Raw genomic sequence first — 26,680 nt, forward strand, 5'->3', positions numbered from 1 at the left:
TAAACCTTTGGATGCCTCAAGTTATACAAACAAGATCTATCTCCACACGATACCTATATAGAACAAACATGTTTGCACGTTGAGTATTAAATGTTAAGTGGTGTCATTATAATTTGAATTCAACACATAAACAAACATAATACATATCTTACTATTAATTCGTCATGTCATATCTTCTAGACAAGTTCATTTTAACAAATAATACCCTTAATAATCCTACCTTAACCTTTAATAAAATATCATAGTTTCAAGGTAATTCTCGTAAGCTAACTTATCGATGCACCATCCGGGATATGCTTCTTATTTTCATATATTGAATAATTTCTGTTATTATTTAGTATCAAATGGCCTCTAGGCTCTTAATTCATAATATGCAGTCTTTCACATGCTTTTCATTTGTCTTGTTTCAGTTCTCGATTATACTAATACGCCCACAAGGCTTTACATTCCTATTTTGAATATTAAGCATCTTGGTTCATTTCATAACATCATTCATATATCAATTTCATACTTAATCATATACTATTTTTGTCTAATTCAACCACATATTACTTTTTTGCCAACAATATAACACTTATATTGTAGCCACTATTAACCAAACATAGACTAAAGGATGGATACATTGATTATTCCACCATCACATTAATGTAAGCTCACGTACACCCAATGCTCATGAGCTAGTGATATGTTCCCACAAACACCTAGTTCTAAGGGGAAACTATTGAATAGAAATGCATCTAGTGCTAAGCGGTACATTCCCACAAACACCCACACTCTGTCCGGTCACCGAATCCAAATGCGAGACATCACATTATGTTGTCGGAGCAACTTAGACTAATTCAATTATCATTCCACTAATAAAACATGATGTTAAATCAAAGGTAAAATAAATCATTTTACTTCTTCAAATAAATAGATTTAATTGATGATGATTGGTCTCTTTTAATACAATTAAGGATTGTATAGGGTCACCAATGGAGTTAGGATTCGAATCTAAACTCTAATTGTCAAAATTCAACATTTGCCTCGAGATAGGGAACTCCATATCTCGAGATAAGCCTCCCAAATTTTGGTATTTTTGTTTCAAAGTGAACTTGTCTCGAGACATTGAGGTCTATGTCTCAAGATCATACCCTTTAAGTGTAATACCCCATACTTGACCTAGATGTTACGATCGAATCATAGAGACTACATCGTACAAGTAAGAGAAAAAAATATTTAACTTTGATGGAATCCAACTTGAAAGAACAGAAAATTTAATTGTATGACTCTTTTGAAAAACATATCGATTTTCTGAAATCACAGCTTAATTGTGTTACTAAAATCAAAACCAATTTACTTGAAAACATTTACGTGCTTAAGCATTTTAGGAGAATTTTGATTAGTCTTGAAGTAAAAACCTTATAGCTTTTTTTGTATAAAAAACCACGATTCATTTTGTAATAGCCCAAATTTACCCGAGCCCATGTAATGAAATAAACAAAATTTGTAAATTAAAATAAATAAATGTCCTTATTGAAATGTCCAAATTACAAATAAACAGGCCTAAAAGGCCCGATAGCCCATACTCGGTTACATTAAAAAACCCTTAGCCTGATAGCCCAAACCCGTTTACATTGGTAGCCCAACAGATGACCCAAAACCTTTAGCCCAAATACCTAAAACCCAATAGCCCCAAATACCCAAACCAGACACAAACTAGCAAGGCCCAGTGCCTAAATCGAATCTGGAAACCCTAGGGTTTCCAGAAGCTTCGCGCCACAAACACCTAATCGTCGCGCCTCTTCGTCTCGCGCCGTTCCAGTGGCCCTCCATCAGCGCAGTGACTCCGGCTCCGTATCGCGCCATAATCGGCGCATTCACCGCAGGATTTCTCGCTGTCACCTGCAAAAAGAGAAAGAAAAGCACAGCAAACATGGCAAAAATCGAGCAAAGAATATACAGATTTGTAAATAGAGGCTATAAAAAGCCGAATGATTTTACTGTAACGGGACCATTTTTTATATACATACGAAAATAGATAAAAAAAAAGATACGCATATACAGTGAAGAAAGAAATAAAGACATTTTTTTAAAAGGTGATTCAGTTGTCTATTCGTTTCTGTTATTTTTTTTAAAATGCTTATGAATTATTTTTTCTTGAAAGAGGTTGTTAGTATTTAAAGAAAGAAGGTTACCTATGTTTTGCCTGGAAGGACGAAGGTTTTTAACCTTCCGACCACCGCGTACGGTGCGTGGGCATGTGTCGCCCAGTAGTCGGAGACTGGAGCCCAGACTGCCCTCTCCTCTCCCATTTCAGAGAGTTTCAAAGTTTTTTTTTTTAAAACAGTTTCTAAAATGAGTTTTGGGCCAAAAAATGACTTAAATAGCATAATAGAAACGGTGTCATTTTTACTTAATCTGATAAGTAACAAAACGGCGCCGTTGACCTAAAACCCGAAAAAGATCCGCGTGTTTTTGGTAAATTGGCTAATTCCCCAATTGGTCCTTCCGCATTTTTAATCTTTACAATTTCATTTTATTTTTATTTTAAATTGACCCCAATCTTTTTACGATTAATTCAATCTAATCCTAATGGCTATTGAAGCGTATTCTGGGAACGACGTCGTTTTAGGGAATTAGGGCTAATTGCCCAGTGAGTCCCCCAGTTTTTTAATGCGCATTTCAATTAAGCCCCAAAATTTTTTATTTATTTGTAATTAACCCAAGATTTTTTATTAAAATTCAATTTTAATCCTTTTTATATATTTAATTTATTTTAAATACTATGTATATTATTTATTTTTATAAATATTAGTTATATATAAATAGTATATATCTTATTTTTTATTTATTTATATAATTATTCATTATATTATTTATATTATTATACATTTTATTTATAAATTTTATTATATTATATATTTTACTACATACATTATTCCTTACATTTTTATTTTATTATAAATTATATATTCTTTTATTATTTATTAATTGTAAAAAAAATTTAAATTTTTTAAAATTATTATTAAATAATACATATGTCATATTATTTATATTATTATATATATTTTCTTTATAAATTCTATTATATGTTACATATCTTATTGCATATTATTCCTTTTTTTATATTTTTATTATAAATTGTGTATATTTTAAGAAACTTTTAAAATTATTATTAAATAATATATGCATATTTATAAAATATATAATGTTTAATATCTAACGTTTTTTAATTTGTTATAAAATCTTGTTCCTATTTAACATATTATTATTATGAATATATTAAGTCATCATATCATATAGTATGTTTTATATATTAATCATTTTAAAATTTTCTCATTTATCATTTATTATTTTAACCATTTTTATACTTTGTCGAAACCATTTTTAAATCGAGTTTTGGAAAATGGGAATCAACTTTAAGAGAAACGAAAACGGGAGTCGTCACCAATCTTTTTAGGTGTGATTGGATCACCAACAAATCATTTTGTTTAAAATCATTAGTTTTGGTCTACGAATTCAAAAAACGGCTTCGGGAGTCGGTTACGTACAAGGAAGGGTTAGCACCCTCGTAACGCCCAAAATTGGTACCTAATTGATTATTCGTCTTTGATTAATCAGAAATTTGAAAGTTTTAAGATGTAATCCTTTTTTGAATTAGACTGTCTTGATTTTGAAAACTAAGCCTTACTTATCTCAAATGAATCAAAATATCACATCCAGTAAGTTAGGACACAATATTTCAAAGCATTTGAGACTAAGTTCGTCATTTAAAAATTTCTATTTCGAAATAACAAAACGCCATATCCGGTAAGTTAGGACACAACGCTTTGAAACCTCAAAATAGTTGTTTATACTTAAAATCTCAAAAAACACTTAGAATGGTGCTTTACTATTCGAATTCACCGAGGAGAGTCGCAACCCAGTAAGTTAGAGCACTACTTTCCTCGGAGCTCCCAAATATCAAACATTGCCTTTTTTTTAACTTTGGAATATCTTTTAATCGATGCATGAGGATAACATATCATACTAAAGCATAACTATTACAACAATATATGTTACAAAATAACCTAGCATCTTTATACAAACATGAATAATACGTGGGAAATATAGCTAACATAATAATCATACATGACAAATGTGAATAATATATAAGTACGAATATAGCTAACATAACAATCCTACATACATTTAAAAATGAAGCATGGAAAATTTTAAAACAGAAATTATATACAAATAAGATAGGTAATATACATTTAAATAAAACACTTATACGAATAATAAAACATATAATGCCAACATATATTCAAATAAATTCATGAATAAAATAATGCATGATACTTAATATATACATACAAAGATAATAATAATACATTAATATATATAAGAATGATAATAATATATATATACCAATTCTAAAATAAAAATACAACGCTTAAAAATAATTTTAAATTAGCATTTGGTATTTAAATAATAAAAAATATAAAAGAATTAATCTATATAATAAAATAATTAAAAAAATAATTTAGAATAAAATAATACATAATAAAAAATAAGTAATTAATAATATAATAAACATATAATACAAATATAATATTTTAATAATAATTTCAAAATATATAATAATAATATATAAAATAAATAATTTACATAGTAAATAAAATAATTATATAATATATAATATATAATATAAAAGTATATAGGTTCAAAATTACAATAATATATAGTATATAAATAATTAATTAATAAAATATAATAGTTAAGGATAATAATATATATAAATAATAATATAAAATACTAATATGTATAAAATATATAATAAATAATATGTAATAATAATATATAAAATAAATAACATATAATAAAATAATCATATAACATATAATATAAGAAAATAAAATAAATAATTATAAAAATAAATAAAACATAGGGCTAATTTTAAATTTTTAAAATCTACATGGGGCAAAATTTAAAAAATATATATAATAAATTAGGGACCCCCAGAGAAATGCGCGCAAAATGTGAGGGACTCATAGGGTAATTAAACCCTCCTCCTTAAAACGATGTCGTTCCTAGGATAAACCTTAAAGAAGCTGTTGGGACTAAATTGAAACAAGCATAAAATATTAGGGGCAAATTATAAATATAATAAAATGGAATTGCAAATGTTGAAAACGCGGAAGGATCAATTGCACAAATAACCCTTTTGTCGAAAACACGCGGATCCTTCTCGGGTCACACAGATCAACGCGCGGATCTTGGGCCTTGAAACGACACTGTTTTGGTCACTAAACGGTCATTCCAAAACGACGTCGCATCCCTCTCTTATATAATCTGAACTTCAGCTTCAAAAATCATTTTAATCCCCTGTGATAGAAAAAAAAACCTCTGAAATTCTTCCCCGTCCTCTGAACTCCGGCCCTAGGCCGGTCTGCTCCGTTCATCGGACCTCCATGCTCAGCCTCACGCACCGTCACCAACTCCGCCACTCACGGCGGTCAGGATTCGAAAATCTTCGCTTTTCTTGGTGAATCTAAAAGGTACTTCTTTCTCCTCAATTTTTCAATGTATTATATGCAGATTGCTTGCAATAAAATAAAAAAATAAAATAAAAGTAGAAAGAGAACAATAGATCACCTTCGTTTCTCGTGAAATCTTTCTGGTTTATTATTGCAAAAATATTTGGTGTACAATATCTTTGTGGTGTATCTCTGGTGTTTTTCTCTCTGTGTGTGTGTAAAAATCTTTGCGTGTGTAAGTGTGTAAATCTCTGCCTATGTGTGTAAAAAAACGTAAGTCCCCTCCCCTTTGCAGGTTTAAAGAAGGCTTTATAGCTTAGAAGCTATTCTGTTTTGGAAAGAAATCTTAGATTTCTTTCCATATCTGTTTAGGTCTATCTGCTGATTTTATTTGTTTTGATTTCCTTCTATTTTTTGCAGGTGACCGTGAAAATCACGGAGGTTGCTGGCATGGACTCGTGCTGACGATGATTCGGCACGATCGGTGGAAATGGCCCTAACACGGTGCTGAAATTTTGGCCTACTGGTGGAGGCGTGATCGGTGGCCGAGCTGAAGGGTCGTGGTGCATTGAAGGGCCTGTGACAATGCATTGATGACCTGAGACAGAGCATTGATGACCATCTCGATTTTGGGGAACTGGACAGACGCTCCCCGAATCTTCCAGAAGCAGTGGCGGCTCGAGTAGAAAAAAAAGGTAGAAACCCTAGGGTTTCCTGCCTTGGTGTAATAGGCTGGGCCAGTTGGGCCGCTTTAGTCCTGGGCTAATTGTATAACGGGTTTAAGTGTGGGTTTAGTTTAGTTTGGGTTTGAAAATTATTGGGCTGAGTGGGTAATGGTCTGAGGTTTTAAGTATTTGGGCCACAAACACTTGGGCTTTTGTAAACTGGACTGTAATAAATAAACACTTATTTATTGCTGTTTTATTTGGTTTAAGGCCCGGGCAAATTTGGGCTATTACATACTTCATCTATGTTTTATTTCTTTGACTTATAATTTATATACTCAAAATTTGTTTATTTTTATATATTATTGTTTAGTAGGTTAATTTTTATTTCATAAATTATTTGTTATTTTATATATTATTTGTTTATCATATTTGCAGAAAAATTGATTATTTATGTTACTTCAAGTTATATTTGCATGAGATACTATTATGTATGTTTATGTAATCTATATTGTGCTCATTGTTTTTTTGTGATTATACTTGCATGAAATGCTAATGTGTATTACGTGATTTTTGTCATTATTTAACATTTTCTATACTATATTCGCATGAAATATTATTATATATGTTTAATTTGTATTGATATATTCACTATTCTGCCATTTTGTATTTTGCATGAAATGATAATGTGTATTCATGTTATTTGTGATTATATGTACATGAAATGTTAAAGTATATTGTGCGATTTATGACGTATTTACCATTTTCTATATTATATTTGCATGAAATGTTAAAGTATGTAGTTTAATTAATCTAGTATTGATATTTTGTAATAGGTAAAATGCATCATCATTTTTTAGAAAATTTTATATTTCATTTAATCCGAAGGAATCTTAAAAACAAGGCAATGTCTTTTGTATTTAGCAATTCGAGAAATAGTGCCTTAATATGCTGGGTTGCAATTTCCCGTTTTTCTAAATATCTAAAGTATCCTTTTTAATAGATTTTGCAAATTATGAGATGATTTTAGTTACAAAAGTTTAAGAATATCGTGTCCAATCATGCTGGATGTGATGTTCTCCAATCATGCTGGATGTGATGTTCGCATTCTTTTGGAACGAAAGAATTTTGATTTTCCAACTCAAATTATTTCGGCTAAAAAGAGATCTTATTTCTAAATTCTTTCAATTTTTTGAAATTAAGACAAACTATTTAATTTAGTACCAATTTTGGGCGTTGCGAGGGTGCTAACCCTTCCTCGCACGTAACCGACTCCCGAGCCCATTTTCTCATAATTTCGTAGACTAAAATATTTTATAAGGTGATCCAATCACACCTAAAAAGGTTGGTGGCGACTCCCATTTTTAAAATACCCTCTCCATTTTAAAAGAGGTTTCGATAGCTTGGCGACTCCGCTGGGGACTTATAAGAGAGTCAAGCCAAGAAATTGATTTTTTGTGTCTTAATGTCAAAAGTTTGGAAAAATTTTAAAGATATTGATCGTTTTACATCTGTTTGTTGCATATGTTTGTTATTTTGTTTCCATATACATTGCATTTGCATGACCGCTGTTGTTGCACCTTTAAGTGGGAGTGAGAAGTTACGCTTTCGTGAGGTTTTCACCTCCGTATGGGCTAGTGGATTGCTTTCGGGATACATCTGTACCTATGTCTTCGTGAGATTTTCATCTCCGTATGGCCATAGGGAAATGTGTTCCCCTGAACCGAACTTAGTCCATATGAGCCTATAATGGGTGAGGACCGAGGAATCTGCTGGTTCAGGTACCCTTTCTTTAGAACTGAAACGCATATAGTGAACTTTAAGTGCTTACCCTAGGGAGTATAGTGATAGTCTTTAGTAAGCTACCCTTACAAGTACTTGTTTGTTATACTTTTATATGATACTGACTTACTTTATTTTGCTATCATTACATGTCACTCAACATTTAAAGGTGTCGATTCACGGTTCGATTTCTAGATTAGAAAGTTTTGTAATGAGGAACGAATATCTTGATAAAGTGGAGGACAACGCTTCTGTCTGTGCATGGTCAGAGAAAACCCAGTTAGAGAAAGGAGATAGTGTCACTAAGGGGTATATGTCAAAGTTGTGGGACGTCACTCGTATCAGTTCAACATAGAATGAGTTTCAGGAGTTGAAGGACATTTGGGCCCAATGGGATGACGAGGCTAAGCAGCTGTTTTACCAGAATTATGGAGATCTTCCCTATTTGTTAGACATCAAGGTGGATAAGCATCTGTTTCGAGCCACTGCTTATAGTTGTTTTACATTTGGAGAGGTATACTTAGTACCTACTTTGGAGGAATATATGACCTTGCTTCGCTGTCCAAAAATTCAAGGTAACAAAGCCTATGTTAGGGCTGCTAATCCCCCAACTTTTGTGAAGAAATTAATGATGATTACAGGGGTGAGTAAATAGTGGGTCGCAGCTTGAATCCAACAAAAGGGTGATAGCAAATGCATTCCGTGGGCAAGTTTGAGGGATTTGATATTGGCACACCTAGATGTGAAGAAGAGGGTTGATATCTTGGCCTTAAGTATGTATGGATTGGTGATTTTCCCAAAAGCTATGGGGCACATAGATGAGGCAGTTGCAGATTTATTCGATCGAATTAGTAAACAGAACACACCTATACTTGCAATCCTAGCCGAGACATTTAGATCCGTGAGTGCGTGTCAGATAGTTGGTGAATGTAGATTCATTGGATGTGCACAATTGTTGTTAGTATGGTTTCATAGTCATTTTTTGAGGGTTGATAAGGTTCCTTACTGAGTGTTCTTTGAGGATTATTCTCCCTTAAGGGAAGCAGCAGCTACGCCAAGGAGGGACGACATTTCAGAGGAAAGGTGGGTAGAAATACTTTAGAACCTCCGAGAAGAAGATGTTATGTGGAAAGCCCCTTGGATGACTCTGAGCGAAATTATTTATCATTGCAGAAGTTTTGATTGGGTACCTCTTCCTGGAATTTGGGGAGTTGTTGGTTATGCACCATTACTCGTCCTAAGGTAATATAAGGCAGAGCAGTTTATACCAGCAACATAAAGGCTAGCTCAGAGTGATTTTTCGTATAAAAGGGATCATTATAAGAAGAGGATGCGAGAAATTACAGAGGCTTGGAAGAAGGTTTGCTGTGTGAAGATTCTGACTAAAGGCCCGACGATAACTCTTGAATACAAAGGTTGGTTTGGTAAGAGGGTCAATGATAACATCCTTAGACTGAGTTTGGAGGCTGCTCGATCAATGGAGGAGAATTTACGAGTGATTCCATCAGAGTTAGAGGTCATAAAGCAAGAGTTCGAAAGGAAGACTTTAGAGCTTGGAAGAAAGATAGAGAGGCTCGAGGAGGAAAAGATGTACCTAAGCTTAGACGTTGACGTTCAGAAAATTGAGGTCGAAAAAGTAAGGAAAGAAAAGAGGAAGATTGAGGAAGACCGAGATGACTTGAAGACGCAGTATAAGAAGACACAGCTATCATTGAAAAGAGCTGGATTGAGGAAGTCTTCAGAATAGTGGCAACAAGAGGTTCAAGAAGAAAGAGCCAAGGTCGAGTATTGGGAGAAGAAGTTCCAAGAGATGCAGGCACGTAATCAGGCCCTAGAGAAGGATAACCAAGGATTAAAAACTAAGGTGACTGAGCTTGGACGATCTCTTCATCATCACCTAAGTCGTAACTCTGCGGTAGAGTTAAAGGCAAGCCTAGATAAGATTGAGGAAATGAAGCACAATATTGAAGGGTTGGAAGCAGCACTACAGGACTATGAGCTGCGGATTGAGCAGCTGGAGGCAAGGGAAGAACATTGGAAGGAAGAGCTTCACCATTTTCAGGATCATCAGAGATAGGGACTACCTCATGGGAGAAGCTATAGTACAGATTCGAGAAGTTGCTGATCACTTGCAGGACCTAGCGGTACAAGCTAATGTATTAAGTACAAAGTATGAGTTAGTGTCAGATAGAGTTCTAGAGTTAGCTTTGTTATTGGATAGGGTTAAAACTTTGGGCCTAAGGGCAAAGGCGTATTTGTAATCCGTTTTGTGTAAAGATTTTTTGACTCTTAAATAACGTTTTCTAAAAGATACTATTATGTATGTGTTATGTAATCTATATTATGCTCATTGTTTTTCTGTGATTATACTTGCATGAAATGCTAATGTGTATTACGTGATTTTTGTCATTATTTAACATTTTCTATACTATATTCGCATGAAATATTATTATATATGTTTAATTTGTATTGATATATTCACTATTCTGCCATTTTGTATTTTGCATGAAATGATAATGTGTATTCATGTTATTTGTGATTATATGTACATGAAATGTTAAAGTATATTGTGCGATTTATGACGTATTTACCATTTTCTATATTATATTTGCATGAAATGTTAAAGTATGTAGTTTAATTAATCTAATATTGATATTTTGTAATAGGTAAAATGCATCATCATTTTTTAGAAAATTTTATATTTCATTTAATCCGAAGGAATCTTAAAAACAAGGCAATGTCTTTTGTATTTAGGAATTCGGGAAATAGTGCCCTAACATGCTGGGTTGCAATTTCTCGTTTGTCTAAATATCTAAAGTATCCTTTTTAATAGATTTTGCAAATTACGAGATGATTTTAGTTACAAAAGTTTAAGAATATCGTGTCCAATCATGCTGGATGTGATGTTCTCCAATCATGCTGGATGTGATGTTCGCATTCTTTTGGAACAAAAGAATTTTGATTTTCCAACTCAAATTATTTCGGCTAAAAAGAGATCTTATTTCTAAATTCTTTCAAGTTTTTGACATTAAGACAAAACTATTTAATTTGGTACCAATTTTGGGCGTTGCGAGGGTGCTAACCCTTCCTCGCACGTAATCGACTCCCGAGCTCGTTTTCTCTTAATTTCGTAGACTAAAATATTTTATAAGGTGATCCAATCACACCTAAAAAGGTTGGTGGCAACTCCCGTTTTCAAAATACCCTCTCCATTTTAAAAGAGGTTTCGACACATTTTAAATTGTCATGAGCCAAACATTCTTAAATGTTTAAAACTTTTGTGTAGAAAATATCCAAAATAGTCCTAATAAACTAAACAAAAATAAAAATATCCAAAAAAAAATAAAAACCCAAAACAGTCCAAAAATTTCCATAATAAGCAATTAAAAAGTCCATAGTAAATAAATTAAAATCATGAAACCTGAACTTTAGAGTCGCCATACATTCCTTGGTTGAAGGATTACCTGAAACAAAACATACAAATCATGAGATTTAAGCCCAGTGTGTCATTTGGCCTATAATCTTAGTACACGCAAATACTTAATACTTATTTCATATCGTCTCATGGCATATATCATATTATTTTTTATCATATCAAATCTTAATACAGAGCACATATTATTATATTTTTATGGATCATGTCATATCGAATCATAACATGGCATCATATATATCATGTCCTATCCCCATCCGCTACACACTATTTCCGTCCTACCAATCACACCATGTAAGAATACAAGAGTCCATCCATCCAATCACACCAATATGTGGAGGCGACGTGCCACTCATATAATTGCAGCTGAGCTTCCATACATAAATCTACGGTCTAGCTGCCATAATTGCAGTATAAACTATCATATATCACTTCTTCCATCACATCATAACCCACCCCCAAACATATGCATACCATATAACATGATCATAAAACATACACACATATATCATATAACACATGGCATACCTAGACACACATTTCATATAGATCATAACATAACACACAATTTATTTGTAAATTATCCAACTTAACATACCTTTTAAGCTTATCCATATGTATTAACGTACTAAACTATGTTTTTTCAACCCTATATAATGCCTACAAACCCAATTTTTTATTCCCTCAAACAGCCTTTGATCGGGCCCTAAAATTTGGCAAAAAGGCCTATACGACCTAAAATCCTAGGCCGTGTGGTCCACATGGTCTACCAACACGGTCTATGGAGTTTCACACGACCGTATGCCCCATACGGTCTGGCACATGGCCTACCACACGGCTGTATGGCACTGGGTAGTTTCGAAAAATAGCCCCTGTTTCACTATTTAATGAGTTTCTATCAAGTTTTAAGATCGTTTTCACACACCTAATAGCGAGATTAATCCACCACATAGTCATACACATAAAATCCTATAAACGGCACCAAAACCAACGATTAAAACTTCGATTTAACACGAACATTACCGCCTTATTTTTTTCTTTTCTTAAAGAAATAGTTCCTATATTCATAAACAAGTAGTTACCACAAACTTGCAGCAAATACTCCAAAACCTTAATTTTTCGGAGGGTTGTCTATCACCACGTGCTCTTCTCCTATCCACAACAACCAGCCACAACACTATATCGATCATAAAATCATTAATCTATGGATTCTTTTTCTTAAAATAACAAAACCCCAACCTTATTAAGAACTAATCTTCCACACAACTTACCAACACAACCAAGCCACCATGAGGACAAAAAAGAAACTAGCGAACAACAGAATCATAACAAGCCTCAACAGTGTTCTCACGCAACTAAAGAAAGATTTTGCAATTGGCACAATAACAAAAGGAGTCGACATTGACAAGGCGAAAAAGAAGGAAAGAAAGAAGAAAAGAAAGAAAAAAATGTAGAACAAAGTTGAAAGATGGGAAAGAAACGTGCAACCAAAGAGAAGTTGGTTTGATGGTTGCCGAAAGAGAAAAATAATAGGGATTTTATTTAAAAGAATAAAATTACACGGCTGTGTGGTGTACACAATCTACTATACGGCTTGACACACGACCGTGTGGCACTGGAAAGTTTCAAAAAACAACCCATGTTTCACGATTTAATGAGTTTCTATCGAGTTTTAGTATTGTTTCCACACACTTGATAACGAGATTAATCCATCATGCAGTCGTACTCTTAAAATCCTACAAACGGAACCAAAACCAACGATTACAACTTCAATTTAACACGAAGGTTACCACTTAAATTTGCTCTTTTCTCAAAGAAACAGTCCCTATATTCATAAACAAGTAGTTACCACAAACTTGCAACAACTACTCCAAAACCTTAATTTGTCAAAGGGTTGTCTATCACCACGTGCTCTTCTCCTATCCACAACAACCAGCCACAACACTATATCAATCATAAAATCATTAATCTACGGAATTTTTTTCTTAAAATAACAAAACCCCAACCTTATTAAGAACTAATCTTGCACAACTACCAACACAACCAAGCCACCACAAGGAAAAGAAAGAAACAAGCGAACAACAGAATCATAACAAGCCTCAACAGTGTTCTTACGCAACAAAAAAAAATATTTTGCAATTGGCACAATAATAAAAGGAGTCGGCATTGGCAAGGCAAAAAACAAGGAAAGAAAGAAAAAAAAAGAAAAAATGTAAAACAAAAATGAAAATAGGGAAAGAAAGGTGCAACAAAAGAGAAGTTGGTTTGACTGTTGCCGAAAGAGAAAAATAATAGGGATTTGATTTAAAAAAAATAAAATTACACGGCCGTGTGGCACACACAACCTACCACACATCCTGACACACGGTCGTGTGACACTAGGAAGTTTTGAAAAACAGCCCATGCTTTACAATTTAATGAGTTTCTATCTAGTTTTAGGATTGTTTTCACACACCTGATAGGGAGATTAATCCACCACGAATTCATACACTTAAAATCCTACAAATGACACCAAAACCAACGATTACAACTTCGATTTAGCACGAACATTACCACTTAAATTCACTATTTTCTCAAAAAAACAGTCCCTATATTCATAAACAAATAGTTACTACAAACTTACAGCAACTACTCCAGAAATTTAATTTGTCGGAGGGTTGAAAGAAGGGAAAGAAACGTGTAACCAAAAAGAAGGTGGTCTGACGGTTGCCAAAATAGAAAAATAATAAGAATTTAATTTAAAAAAATAAAATAAAAAATAAGATTTAATCCCAATCAAACCACCAGATATTTTATAGAATTTAAATAGAACTATAATAACCAACAACAACCCAAGTAAACAACAACAAAAATATTCCACACTTGCACTCCACGGAATTTGAACACAAGCCCAATGGCAAACATCTAAGGCACTTAACCACCAAACCAAACCAAACCAAATTACTTGAAAAACAACACATTCAAAAAAACCCAAAAATTTGGGGCATTACATTAAGTCTCGAGACTAACCAAGCAAGTTCTGAGACAAAGTTGTACCACCTCTCACCCGGTCTTGTCATTGGACCTAAGCTACAAGATGCTACGAATAATTTCAGAATAATTACTTGCAATTTAAAACACTAGATGATCATATTAATACACACATTAATTATTATAAATGAAAATAGAACTAAATTAAGCTTTAAAATAGGCATGAAAAAGGACCAAACTGTAAATTTTTCAAAACCTTGAAAATTTGGTATCGATACTTAATAAATGGTATTGATATTGTTTTGGTATTCTACCAAAACCTAAAAATCATGGTGTCGAAACCATTTTTTAAAGGGATGTTTGAAAAATAGGGATCGACTTTTGAAAAACAAAAACGGGAGTCGCCACCAACCTTTTTAGGTGTGATTGGATCACCTTATAAAACGTTTTGGTCTACGAAAATTAAAAAAATAGGTTCGGGAGTCGGTTACGTAAGGGGAAGGATTAGCACCCTCGCAACGCCCAAAATTGGTACCAAATTGAATAGTTTTCTATCTTAATGTCAAAAATTTGAAAGAATTTAAAAATAGGATCCCTTTTTTAAAACCGAAATTATTTAAGTTGAAAAATCGAGATTCCTTAGCTCCGAAAGAATATTAACATTACATCCAGCATGATAGGACACGATATTCTTAAACTCTTGTAACTGAAATCATCTCGTGATTTACAAAATCTATTTAGAAGAATCCTTTAGGCATTTAGACAAACGAGAAATCGCAACCCAGCATGTTAGGGCACTATTTCTCGAATTCCTAAATATGAAAAACATTGCCTCATTTTAGAAAAACTTTTGGATAAAATATGACAATTAAATGAAATATATATTTTTAAAATAATGATTTGAATAAAATTTTAAAAAATAATTTACTAAGAGTAATACTAAAAAAATTATTAAAAAATGAAAGAGTTTGATATGATACTAAAATTATTTAAAAAAATTAAAATATATAAAAAAAATCAGGGAAACATGGATTAAATCAAAATAAAAAGGGTTGAAAAACGAAGATGAAGAAAGAATAAAATAAGAACAAACCGTAGAAAATAAGAACGTAAGAGGGAGAGAAATTTGAGTGAAAGCTCTCAAAAATTTTTATTGTTTCCCAAAACTCCAATGTGTTTACAATGAAGGGAGAGGCCTCTATTTATAGTTGAACCTCCTTAAATCCAACGGTATAGATCAATTACATCAATAGTTAAGATTAAAAGGTATCTACAAATTAAATCTCTAAGATTACAAAATCATATCTTCTAAGATTGCATATCATATCTAAGATTGCATATCATTAAAGATTATATTTCCATATGAGTCAAGCTTGTCGATGGACCTTAAATCTTTTCAAGTAATGGGCCATTCCGATCGGGCCAAATTATATTTGTAATTCTGGACTGAACTTGGACTTCGTTTTTTTTGGGGTTTATTATTTTTGTTTTTGGACTTATTTCTGGGCTCGGGCAAAATTGAGTGTCTACAGCTGCCCCTCTTTGCTCATTATTGTGTAACAGGAATAGAGCAAAGACTATAAAAGGACCAATTTTGCTTGGGCTTGCCGAGTCTTGAGTTCTTGATCTTTGATCTTCTTTAAATGGCCTCTTGACGGCTTCAATCTGCTTCACTACAACTCAGGAAGGCGATATCTGCTATCTTTGATCTGCTCCTCTTCTAATTCAGAGATACCAAATTTGTTATCTTCGATCTGCTCCCCGTCTAATACAGAGACGCCAAATCTGCTTCTTCAATCTACTCCCTGTCTAATACAGAGATACCAAATCTGTTATCTCTGATTTGCTCCTCATCTAATACAGAGATGCCAAATCTATCATCTTGGATCTGCTTCGATGTAAACACATGAAGGTCAGATCTGCTATGTCTTCGATCTGCTCCCTGTCTAATACAGAGATGCCAAATCATCTTGGATTTGCTTCAATGAAGGTCCAATCTGTTATTCTTTTATCTGCTCCCCGTCTAATATAGAGATGCCAAATCATCTTGGATCTGCTTCAATGAAGGTCATATCTGCTGTGTCTTCGATCTGTTCCCCGTCTAATACAGAGATGCCAAATCATCTTGGATCTGCTTCAATGAAGGTTAGATCTACTGTGTCTTTGATCTGTTCCCCGTCTAATACGGAGATGCCAAATCATCTTGGATCTGCTTCAATGAAGGTCATATCTACTGTGCCTTCGATCTGCTCTCCGTCGAATATGGAGATGGCAAATCTATTTCTTCGATTTGTTCTTTGATAGTACAAAGATGCCAAATCATCTTAGATCTGCTTCAGCACAAACACGTGAAAGCCAAATCTGCTATGTCTTCGATCTGCTCCTTGTAAACGCAAGGATGCCAAATCATCTTGGATCTGCTTCGATGTGAAAACATCCGAAGGTTAGATCTGCCATGTCTTCGATCTGCTCTCCGTCGAATATGGAGATGCCAAATCTGTTTCTTCGATTTGTTCTCTGACAATAAAGAGATGTTAAATCATTTTGGATCTACTTCAGCGTAAACACCTGAAGGTCAAATCTACTATGCTTTAGCCTGTTACCCTACTACTTAGGGGGTTAAGACGTATTAATCTTCATTGTCCCTTGAAGGACATAACCTGTATAATGTGTATGAGTTCATGCCTAATGATTAGGATGCTATGATCGAAGTGAGTCAAATGCTCCTAATTAAACCTGTTATAATGCAAAATGTTTATGAATATGACCCTTATTCCAGACGTCACCACTCATTCTTTCGTCAAAGTTTATCCTTATTTCTCTCGAAGTATCATTCCTACTCAACCTGTGGGTTTGTACCATTCTTCAAACGCTATGACCCACCAAAAATGTTTGTAAGATGATCCTATCTTAGGATCGAATCGTTTGATTTGTGCAATCATCATTTTGGACTAAAGAAAGAATTTCCTCGAGTTCTTTCAAACCTCACTTATGTGAATTCTTCGAACAATTGTTCTATTTTAGTTTCTTGTATTATCTAAAAATTTCCAAAGTAATGAGCAAAACTTCATTTGTGAAAATTATTTAGTTCATCTATCATTATTTTAATGCAACATACTTTAATAATAATGGAAGATGAATTTAATCTTGAGAATAATAAGATTTGAATAAATTTGTCAAAAATACAAAGGAAATTAATCTGAAAGCCTATCTTTGAGAAGAAAAAGAATCTAAAGATAGCAAACAGGACAAAACTTAGATGCCCGAGATATCGTCGCTTGAGCGTTTATATGCCAGCTCCATGAAGACTTTATTGAATTCAACATGTGTTTAAAAGATCCAAAGTACTTTGTTGATGCCCCGATATGCAACGTGCTTCACTCTTCGTTGAATCAGATATAGCAAGATTACCGTGTGCTCTTCAAAATTTGAGCTGCCCTTTCGGGTTTTCAAGTCAAAACCCCTTTGGTCACAAGGTGCTCTTTGCGGGTTTTCACCTTGGCCTCTCCATTTTTTTTTCGAAAACTAAAGGCTCCCTTTGCGGGTTTTCACCCTGAATTCTTCTCTCCTTTAGACAAAGTACTTTTTGACTGAGTCTGAATTCACTGGATTGGGTAAACTCTTCCCATCCATTTCCATTAAGATCAATGCACCCACAGAGAAGTCCTTCTTCACGACATACGGCCTTTCCCAATTTGGCATCCATTTTCCTCTAAAGTCCTTCTGAATAGGGAGGATCTTTTTCAGCACAAGATCCCCATCGTGGAATTCTCTTGGTCTCACTTTATAGTCGTAAGCTCGCATCATTCGCTTCTGATACATCTGACCATGATGAATAGCCTTTAGCCTCTTTTCCTCAATCAAGTTCAACTGATCATATCACGATTGTATCCATTCAGCTTCATTCAACTTTATCTCTGACAAGACTCGAAGAGACGGTATTTCCACTTCAATGGGTAACACTGCTTCCATCCCATAAACCAACGAGAAAGGAGTTGCCCCGGTAGAGGTTCTGACAGACATTCGGTAAGCTAAGAGTGCAAATGGTAACTTCTCATGCTAGTCTCTGCAGGCTTCAGTCATTTTCCCCACTATCTTCTTGATGTTTTTGTTAGCAGCTTCCACTACCCCATTCATCTTTGGGCGATACGGTGAAGAGTTATGATGCTTAATACTGAATTGACTGCAAACTTCTGCTATCATTTTTTTGTTCAAGTTCAGTGCATTGTCTGATATGATCCTTTCAAGCATCCCATACTGACAAATAATCTTTTTCTTCAAGAATCGACTTACAGCCAACTTAGTAACATTCGCATAAGAAGCAGCCTCTACCCACTTCGTGAAGTAATCAATGACCACAAAAATAAAGCGATGCCCATTTGAAGCTTTTGGTGATATTGGCCCAATGACATCCATGCCCCACATAGAAAAAGGCCATGGAGAAGTCATAACGTGTAGAGGTGAAGGTGGTACATGAATCTTGTCTCCATAAATCTGACATTTATGGCATTTTTTGGCGTAGTTGATACAATCCCCTTCCAAAGTAGACCAATAATATCCAAACCTCATGATTTGTCTAGCCATCGTGAAACCATTAGCGTGCGTCCCACAAACACCCTCGTGAACTTCTTCGAAGATTAACTTAGCTTCCACAGCGTCAACACATCTCAACAGTACTTGGTCCTTTATTCTTTTGTACAAGATGTCCCCATCCAAAACGTAGTCGCAGGCTAATCTCCTTAAAGTTCGCTTATCATTTTCAGTTGCCTGTTCTGGGTATTTATGATCTCTCACATATCACAATATATCCTGATACCAAGGGTTATCATCATTTTCTTCTTCCTCAATGTTACAACAGTGAGCTGGAGCCTCGAAGGTACTCATCTGAATGGGTCTCATCTCCTCCTCTTTATTCACTTTAATCATTGAAGCCAAGGTTGCTAGAGTATCTGCCATCTAGTTTTTGTTTCGTGGGATATAATTGAAAGTGATGTCATTAAACTCCTCAAGTAACCCCAAAACTACCTTTCAATAATTGATCAATTTAGGATCCCTTGTCTCCCATTCACCTTTAAGCTGGTAAATTACCAACGCGGAGTCTCCATAAACTTCCAAGGTTCTTATTCTTCGCTCTATAACCGCTCGGAGTCCCATGATGCACGCTTCATACTCGGCCATATTGTCTGTGCAATCAAAATCCATCTTGCACGTGAATGGATAATAATCACCATTTGGGGATACCAAGACTGCCCCAATTCCATTTCCCACTGCATTGGATGCCCCATCAAAGCTCAACTTCCAAGGATAATCCTCTGTAGTTTCTACACATATCAACTCCTCATTTGGGAAATCAAAATTCAACGGCTCATAGTCTTCTAGAGCTCTACTAGCCAGAAATTCCGCTATCGCACTTCTTTTTATAGCCTTCTGGCTCACATAAACTATGTCAAACTCTGAAAGCAGAATTTGCCACCTTACCATTCTCTCATTCAAAGCTGTTGACTCTATCATATACTTCAGAGGATCAAGTTTTGAAATAAGCCAAGTAGTATGATACAACATATATTGCCTTAACCTTCGAGTCGTCTCGATTAAAGCACAACACTATTTCTCAATTGGCGAATATCTCATCTCACACTTTGTGAATTTCTTGCTCAGGTAGTATATCTCCTTCTCCTTTCTTCCCGACTCGTCATGTTGGCCAAGCACATATCCCGTAGAATTGCTAAACACTGATAAGTACATAATTAATGGTCTACCTGTATTAGGTGGAGATAACACAGGAGCATTTAACAAGTATTGCTTAACCTTATCGAAAGCACTCTGGCATTCCTCATCCCAAGTACCTTGGTTGTGTTTTCTAAGGAGGCGAAATATAGGGTCACATTTCTCAGTTAATTGTGAAATAAACCGAGCAATATAATTCAACCTTCTAAGAAAACCCTGAACTTCTTTCTGAGTACGCGGTAAAGGAAAATCTTGTATGGCTCTAACTTTGTCTGAATCAACTTCTATTCCTTTTTCACTGACCATAAAACCTAGTAACTTCCCCGACCTGGCTCCAAAAGTGCATTTTGCCTGATTAAGTTTTAACTGAAACTTCCTTAATCTCAAGAATAGTTTCTTTAAAACCTTAATATGTTCCTCATCTGTTCGAGATTTGGCAATCATATCATCAACATACACCTCAATTTCCTTGTGCACATATCGTGAAATAAGGTCACCATAGCCCTTTGGTATGTTGCCCTTGCATTCTTTAGCCCAAAGGGCATTACCTTGTAACAGAAAGTCCCCAACAAGGTTATGAAGGTGGTTTTGTCCATGTCTTCAGGATGCATCTTTATCTAATTGTACCCTGAAAAACCATCCATGAAGGAGAACAACAAATATCCCGCTGTGTTGTCTACCAGAGTGTCTATGTGAGGCAGACGAAAATTATCTTTTGGGCTAGCTTTGTTTAAATCCCTGTAATCAACACACATTCATACCTTCCCATCCTTCTTAGGAACTTGTACAATGTTAGCTACCCATTCAGAATACTTCGCCTCTTGTAAGAATCCTGCATCGAACTGTTTCTTGACTTCATTCTTTATTTTTAATACGATATCTGGTCTCATTCTTTGCAACTTCTATTGAACTGGTTTACAATCCTGTCTTATTGGAAGATGATGCACCACAATATCAGTATTTAACCCTGGCATATCTTGATAGGACCATTCGAAGATATCCTTGAACTCACGTAACAACTAAATCAGTCCTTGCCTTATATCATCAGCAATATGCGTGCCAATTTTCACCTCTTTCCCTTCCTCTAGGGCTACATTCTCTACTGCTTCTTTCTCATGTGGCATGATTTGTTTCTCCTCTTGTTTCACCATCCTCAAAAGATCTAGAGACACATCACAATCCTGGACATCTTCAAAATCCTGTGATTCCTCTAAACACATGTCTTGCTCACGAAAGAAATCAGGATTTGTAATATTAATGCTCATGTCATTGATATCTAGGGATCTGTGAAGTATAAAGAATATACAAAGAATGAATGAATTTAAGAATGATTATTTATGTGCTATGAATGAAAGAATAAGAATTGCCAAAATTTAACGGACAATACTCGTTCAAATTGATAAAAGTTATGCTTTATTAAAAAATAATAGATGACTGTAAGCCCATTTCACAAATGAAACCCTATTACTCCTACGCTCTAGAGTAACAAGAATGTTTCAAGAATTACTCTAAAAAATTCCTAAAGACTACAGGAAGTTCCTCCACAGTCCAATTGTTCAGAGAGCTTCCCGGTTTGTAAGGGCGAATGCCCTCAAGGTTTCCTTACTCCGATCCTTTGTCATGTATTGCTCTCTTTCTCCCTATTAATTTTAACTAATTAGGGTCTTTTTATAAACTTGAATGCATATGATACAATGAGATGCTATGAAATGCAAATGCATGAATGCAAAAAGAAGTCGATTCTGATTCAATTTTATTTTAGAAAACGTTATTTAAGGAACAAAAATCTTTTCATAAAACGGATTACAAATACGCTTTCGCCCGTAGGCCTAAAGTCTTAACCCTATCTAATAACAATGTTAACTCTCGTCCTCTGCCTGAACTGGCCCACTTTATATTACTTTAGGATGAGTAACGGTGCATAGCCAACGACTCCCCAAATCCCAGGAAGAGGTACCCAATCAAAACTGCCACAGCGATAAAGGACTTCATTAGGAGTCATCCAAGGTGCTTTCCATAAAACCTCCTCTTCTTGAAGATTCTGAAGAATATCCATCCACCTTTCTTCTGTAATATCGTCTCTCCTTGGTGTAGTTGCTGTTTCCTTTAGGGGGGAATAACCCTCAAAGAAGACTCAGCAAGGAACCTTCTCAAGCTTCCAAAAGTGACTATGGAACCATACTAACAACAACTGTGCGCATCCAATGAATCTACTTCACTAGCTCTCCGACATGTACTTCAAGGATCTAAACGTCTCAGCTAGGATTGCTAGCACCGGTGTGTTCTGTCAAACAAATCTGCGACTGCCTCATCTATGTGCCCTATCGCCTTCGGGAAAATCACCAAGCCGTAAATACTTAAGGACAAAACGTTGACCTTCTTCGTCACATCTAGGTGTGTCAATATCAGATCCCTCAAAATGGCCCACGGAATGCACTTATTATCGCCCTTTTGCTGCATTCGAGCTACAGCCCACTGCTCACTCATCCCTGTGATCATTACTAATTTCCTCACGAAAATTGGGGGACTAGCAAGGCTAACATAAGCTTTGTTACCTTGAATTCTCGGACAGTGAAGCAAGGTTGTATACTCCTCCAAAGTAGGCACTACATCTACCTCTCCAAATGTAAAGCAACTATAAGCAGGGTTCCAGAACTGTACCATAGCTTGAAACAGGTGCTTATCTACCTTAATGTCTAGCAAATAAGAAAGATCTCCATAAGTCTGAAAGAAAAGCTGTCTAGCCTCGTCATCCCATTGGGCCCAAATGTTTCTCAGCTCTTGAAACTCATTCTGCGTCGAATTAATACGGGTGAAGTCACATAACTCTGAGGTATATCCCTCGATGACACTATCTCCTTTCTCTAACTGGGTTTTCTCTGACCAGGTACAGACAGAAGCATTGTCCTCCACTCTATCAAGGTATTCATTCCTCATTACAAACTTTCTAATCTAGAAATCGAGCCGTGAATCGACACCTTTAAATGCCAAATGACATGCAATGACAGCAAAAGAAAAATAGGTCAGTATCATAAAAAAATGATAAACAAGTACTTATAAGGGTAGCTTACTAAAGGCTATCACTATCTTTCCTAAACTCTTTAAAGTTCACTATATGAGTTTTAGCTTTAAAGCCAGGGTACCTGAACCAACAGATTCCTTGGTCTTCACCCATTATAGGCTCATATAGACCAAGTTCAGTTCAAGGGGACACATTTCCCTATGGCCATACGGAGATGAAAATCTCACGAAGACATAGGTACAGTATCCCGGAAGCAATCCACTAGCTCATACGAAGGTGAAAACCTTACGAAAGCGTAGCTTCTCACTCTCACTTAAGGGTGTGACCACAACGGTCATGCAAATGCAATGTACAGCAATAAGGCAACAAACATATGCAGCAAACACATGTAAAAAGTATCCAATTTTAAATTTTCCAAACTTCCGACATTAAGATAGAAAATACTCAATTTCTTGGCCTAACTCTCTTAAGTCCCCAGCGGAGTCGCCAAGCTGTCGAAACCATTTTTTAAAGGGATGTTTGAAAAATGGGGATCGACTTTTGATAAACGAAAACGGGAGTCGCCACCAACCTTTTTAAGTGTGATTGGATCACCTTATAAAACGTTTTGGTCTACGAAAATTAAGAAAATAGGTTCGGGAGTCAGTTACGTACGAGGAAGGATTAGCACCCTCATAACGCCCAAAATTGGTACCAAATTGAATAGTTTTCTATCTTAATGTCAAAAATTTGAAAGGATTTAAAAATAGGATCCCTTTTTTAAAACCGGAATTGTTTAAGTTGAAAAATCGAGATTCTTTAGCTCCGAAAGAATACAAACATCACATCCAGCATGATAGGATACAATATTTTTAAACTCTCGTAACTGAAATCATCTTGTGATTTACAAAATCTATTTAGAAGGAAACTTTAGGCATTTAGACAAACGGGAAAACGCAACCCAGCATGTTAGGGCACTATTTCCCGAATTCCTAAATACGAAAAACATTGCCTCATTTTAGAAAAACTTTTGGATAAAATATGACAATTAAATGAAATATATATTTTTTTAAAAATAATGATTTGAATAAAATTTTTAAAAAAAATAATTTACTAAGAGTAATACTAAAAAAATTATTAAAAAATGGAAGAGTTTGATATGATACTAAAATTATTTAAAAAAATTAAAAAATATAAAAAAATCAGGGAAACATGGATTAAATCAAAATAAAAAGGGTTGAAAAACGAAGATGAAGAAAGAATAAAATAAGAACAAACCGTAGAAAATAAGAACGTAAGAGGGAGAGAAATTTGAGTGAAAGCTCTCAAAAATTTTTATTATTTCCCAAAACTCCAGTGTGTTTACAATGAAGGGAGAGGCCTCTATTTATAGTTGAACCTCCTCAAATCCAACGGTATAGATCAATTACATCAACAGTTAAGATTAAAAGGTATCTACAAATTAAATCTCTAAGATTACAAAATCATATCTTCTAATATTTCATATCATATCTAAGATTGCAATCATATCTAAGATTGTATCATATCTAAGATTGCATATCATATCTAAGATTGCATATCATTGAAGATTATATTTCCATATGAGTCAAGCTTGTAGATGGACCTTAAATCTTTTCAAGTAATGGGCCATTCCGATCGGGCCAAATTATATTTGTAATTCTGGACTGAACTTGGACTTCGTTTTTTTTGGGGTTTATTATTTTTGTTTTTGGACTTATTTCTGGGCCTGGGCAAAATTGAGTGTCTACCCATGGTTTAAAATATTTTATCGATACCTAAAAAATAAGCATTGATGTTAACAATTAGATATCAATACTTATAAATATCGATACCAAATTGAATATCGATACCAAATTGACATTCTGTCCATTTAGAAAAATGTTCACTTGGTCAATATTGATACCTTGGTCCCTGGTATCAATACTTTATCCAGATGGTCAAAAATCACAAGTGTGAAAATTCATTTCATGCCCAAACCTATATCTTAATTCATAGAGACATATTGGTACACTTATGACCTGCATAAAACTCATTCAATCCATTACAAATATGTCATGATTCAACCATGATCCATTAACCATCTTACCTATTACAATTAGTAACTAAGTAGGCAATTGGGTACTTTATTAGGCAAGTTAAAAAAACCAAAATTTTCATCTATGCCTTAAGTATTCACTTAACCATTCTTTCAACCTATTCAAAATGCACTAAAAGCATACCAGAAATGTCCCATTATCCTAATTCTAACCAATATGCCTCAAGGCACTTCAATCATATATAAACCAAAGAGAAACATTTCAATTCATTTAAACATTATATATATATCACAACATTCATTCTATTGATCATCAAACACATACACTTATCAAAACTTATGGGCATATCATATAAACTTCAAAACACATATTATATGCATACTCAAAATGCCATTTCAATTACTAATGCATGATTCAATCCATCTACTAAATGCATATGTTTTCAGCTAAGCATATTCTTTGCTATAATCATACCAACAAGAATTTTAAACCATATCACTGTACAAGTGAACCAAAACAAATCCTAAGTACATGTCACACATAACCAAGCCTTTACAATCAAAAGACCACCGAACCAATACTGGGATAGTGTGAGCTTCTCGACAATACATCAAACACGTTCCGTAAGTTAACAATCTACAGGAAAAAGGAAAAACAAATGAGGTTAGCATATATAATACTTAGTAAGTTTACAGGAATTAAAAATAATGACTTACCTCAATTTACAAATTTATATAATAAGTTATTCAACTTGGTGGTTTACCTAAACATGGCAACCCTAAATCAACAAGGTGAGTTCATCCTATAACCAATTCATATTGTAATTCGAACATTTAACACTTCAATTCAATTTTAACACCAATTTCATGAAAGAAGCAATCAATATCATTGACAAAATTCAATCAACATTTAAAATTACAAACACAACTAAAACCTCAATGATATCACATGAATCAATAAATACATGCTCCAATTAATCAATCCAAAAAATATATTGTACTATCATATTGGTATCATTGATATTATATTTCTATTCATTTCATATTATACAGTCATATCAGCATATCATTTTTCGAACCACATCATTCAATTCATCATGAATTCATAATGGCCTTTCGGCGCATAAATTTAGTTTGCATGGTGTTTCACATGCTATCGATATATATATCGTAAATCATCTTTATATTACTGAATCACATTACCAGTCCAATTTTTTTATCGTTTATCAAATTTCACATTTTTCTTCCATTTCTTATCTATTTACCTTCTTAGTATCAGATACCCATCTCACATTCAATTCTCCAATATCATGAATTTTAATGCTCATTCATTATCACCATTTAAATTATGAACATTTTTTTTCTTTTATCTCCCTATTAGCACGACTCGAACTCGGACGGACATACAGATCCAACCAACACACCAATTTGGCATCCAATGCCTCATCGAATAAATTTGAAGCAAATAGTTGGGCCCAATGCTATCAATAAGTTTGACACCTAATGTCTCATCGATATAACTGAAGCAAATTGGAACCCGTGCCT

General features: G+C 34.3%; 1 long non-coding RNA gene across 1 annotated transcript; it reads left to right on the forward strand.

Annotated features, from left to right (window-relative positions):
* Window positions 1-5,363: 5,363 nt before the first annotated feature.
* LOC107963405 (uncharacterized) lies at window positions 5,364-6,425 on the forward strand. The gene is made up of 2 exons (XR_001701904.2): window positions 5,364-5,522; window positions 5,922-6,425. It is a non-coding gene; the product is annotated as an uncharacterized lncRNA (long non-coding RNA).
* The last annotated feature ends 20,255 nt before the right edge of the window (window positions 6,426-26,680 follow it).

This window comes from Gossypium hirsutum, chromosome A06 (assembly GCF_007990345.1).
Source record: "Gossypium hirsutum isolate 1008001.06 chromosome A06, Gossypium_hirsutum_v2.1, whole genome shotgun sequence".
Lineage (NCBI taxonomy): Eukaryota > Viridiplantae > Streptophyta > Magnoliopsida > Malvales > Malvaceae > Gossypium > Gossypium hirsutum.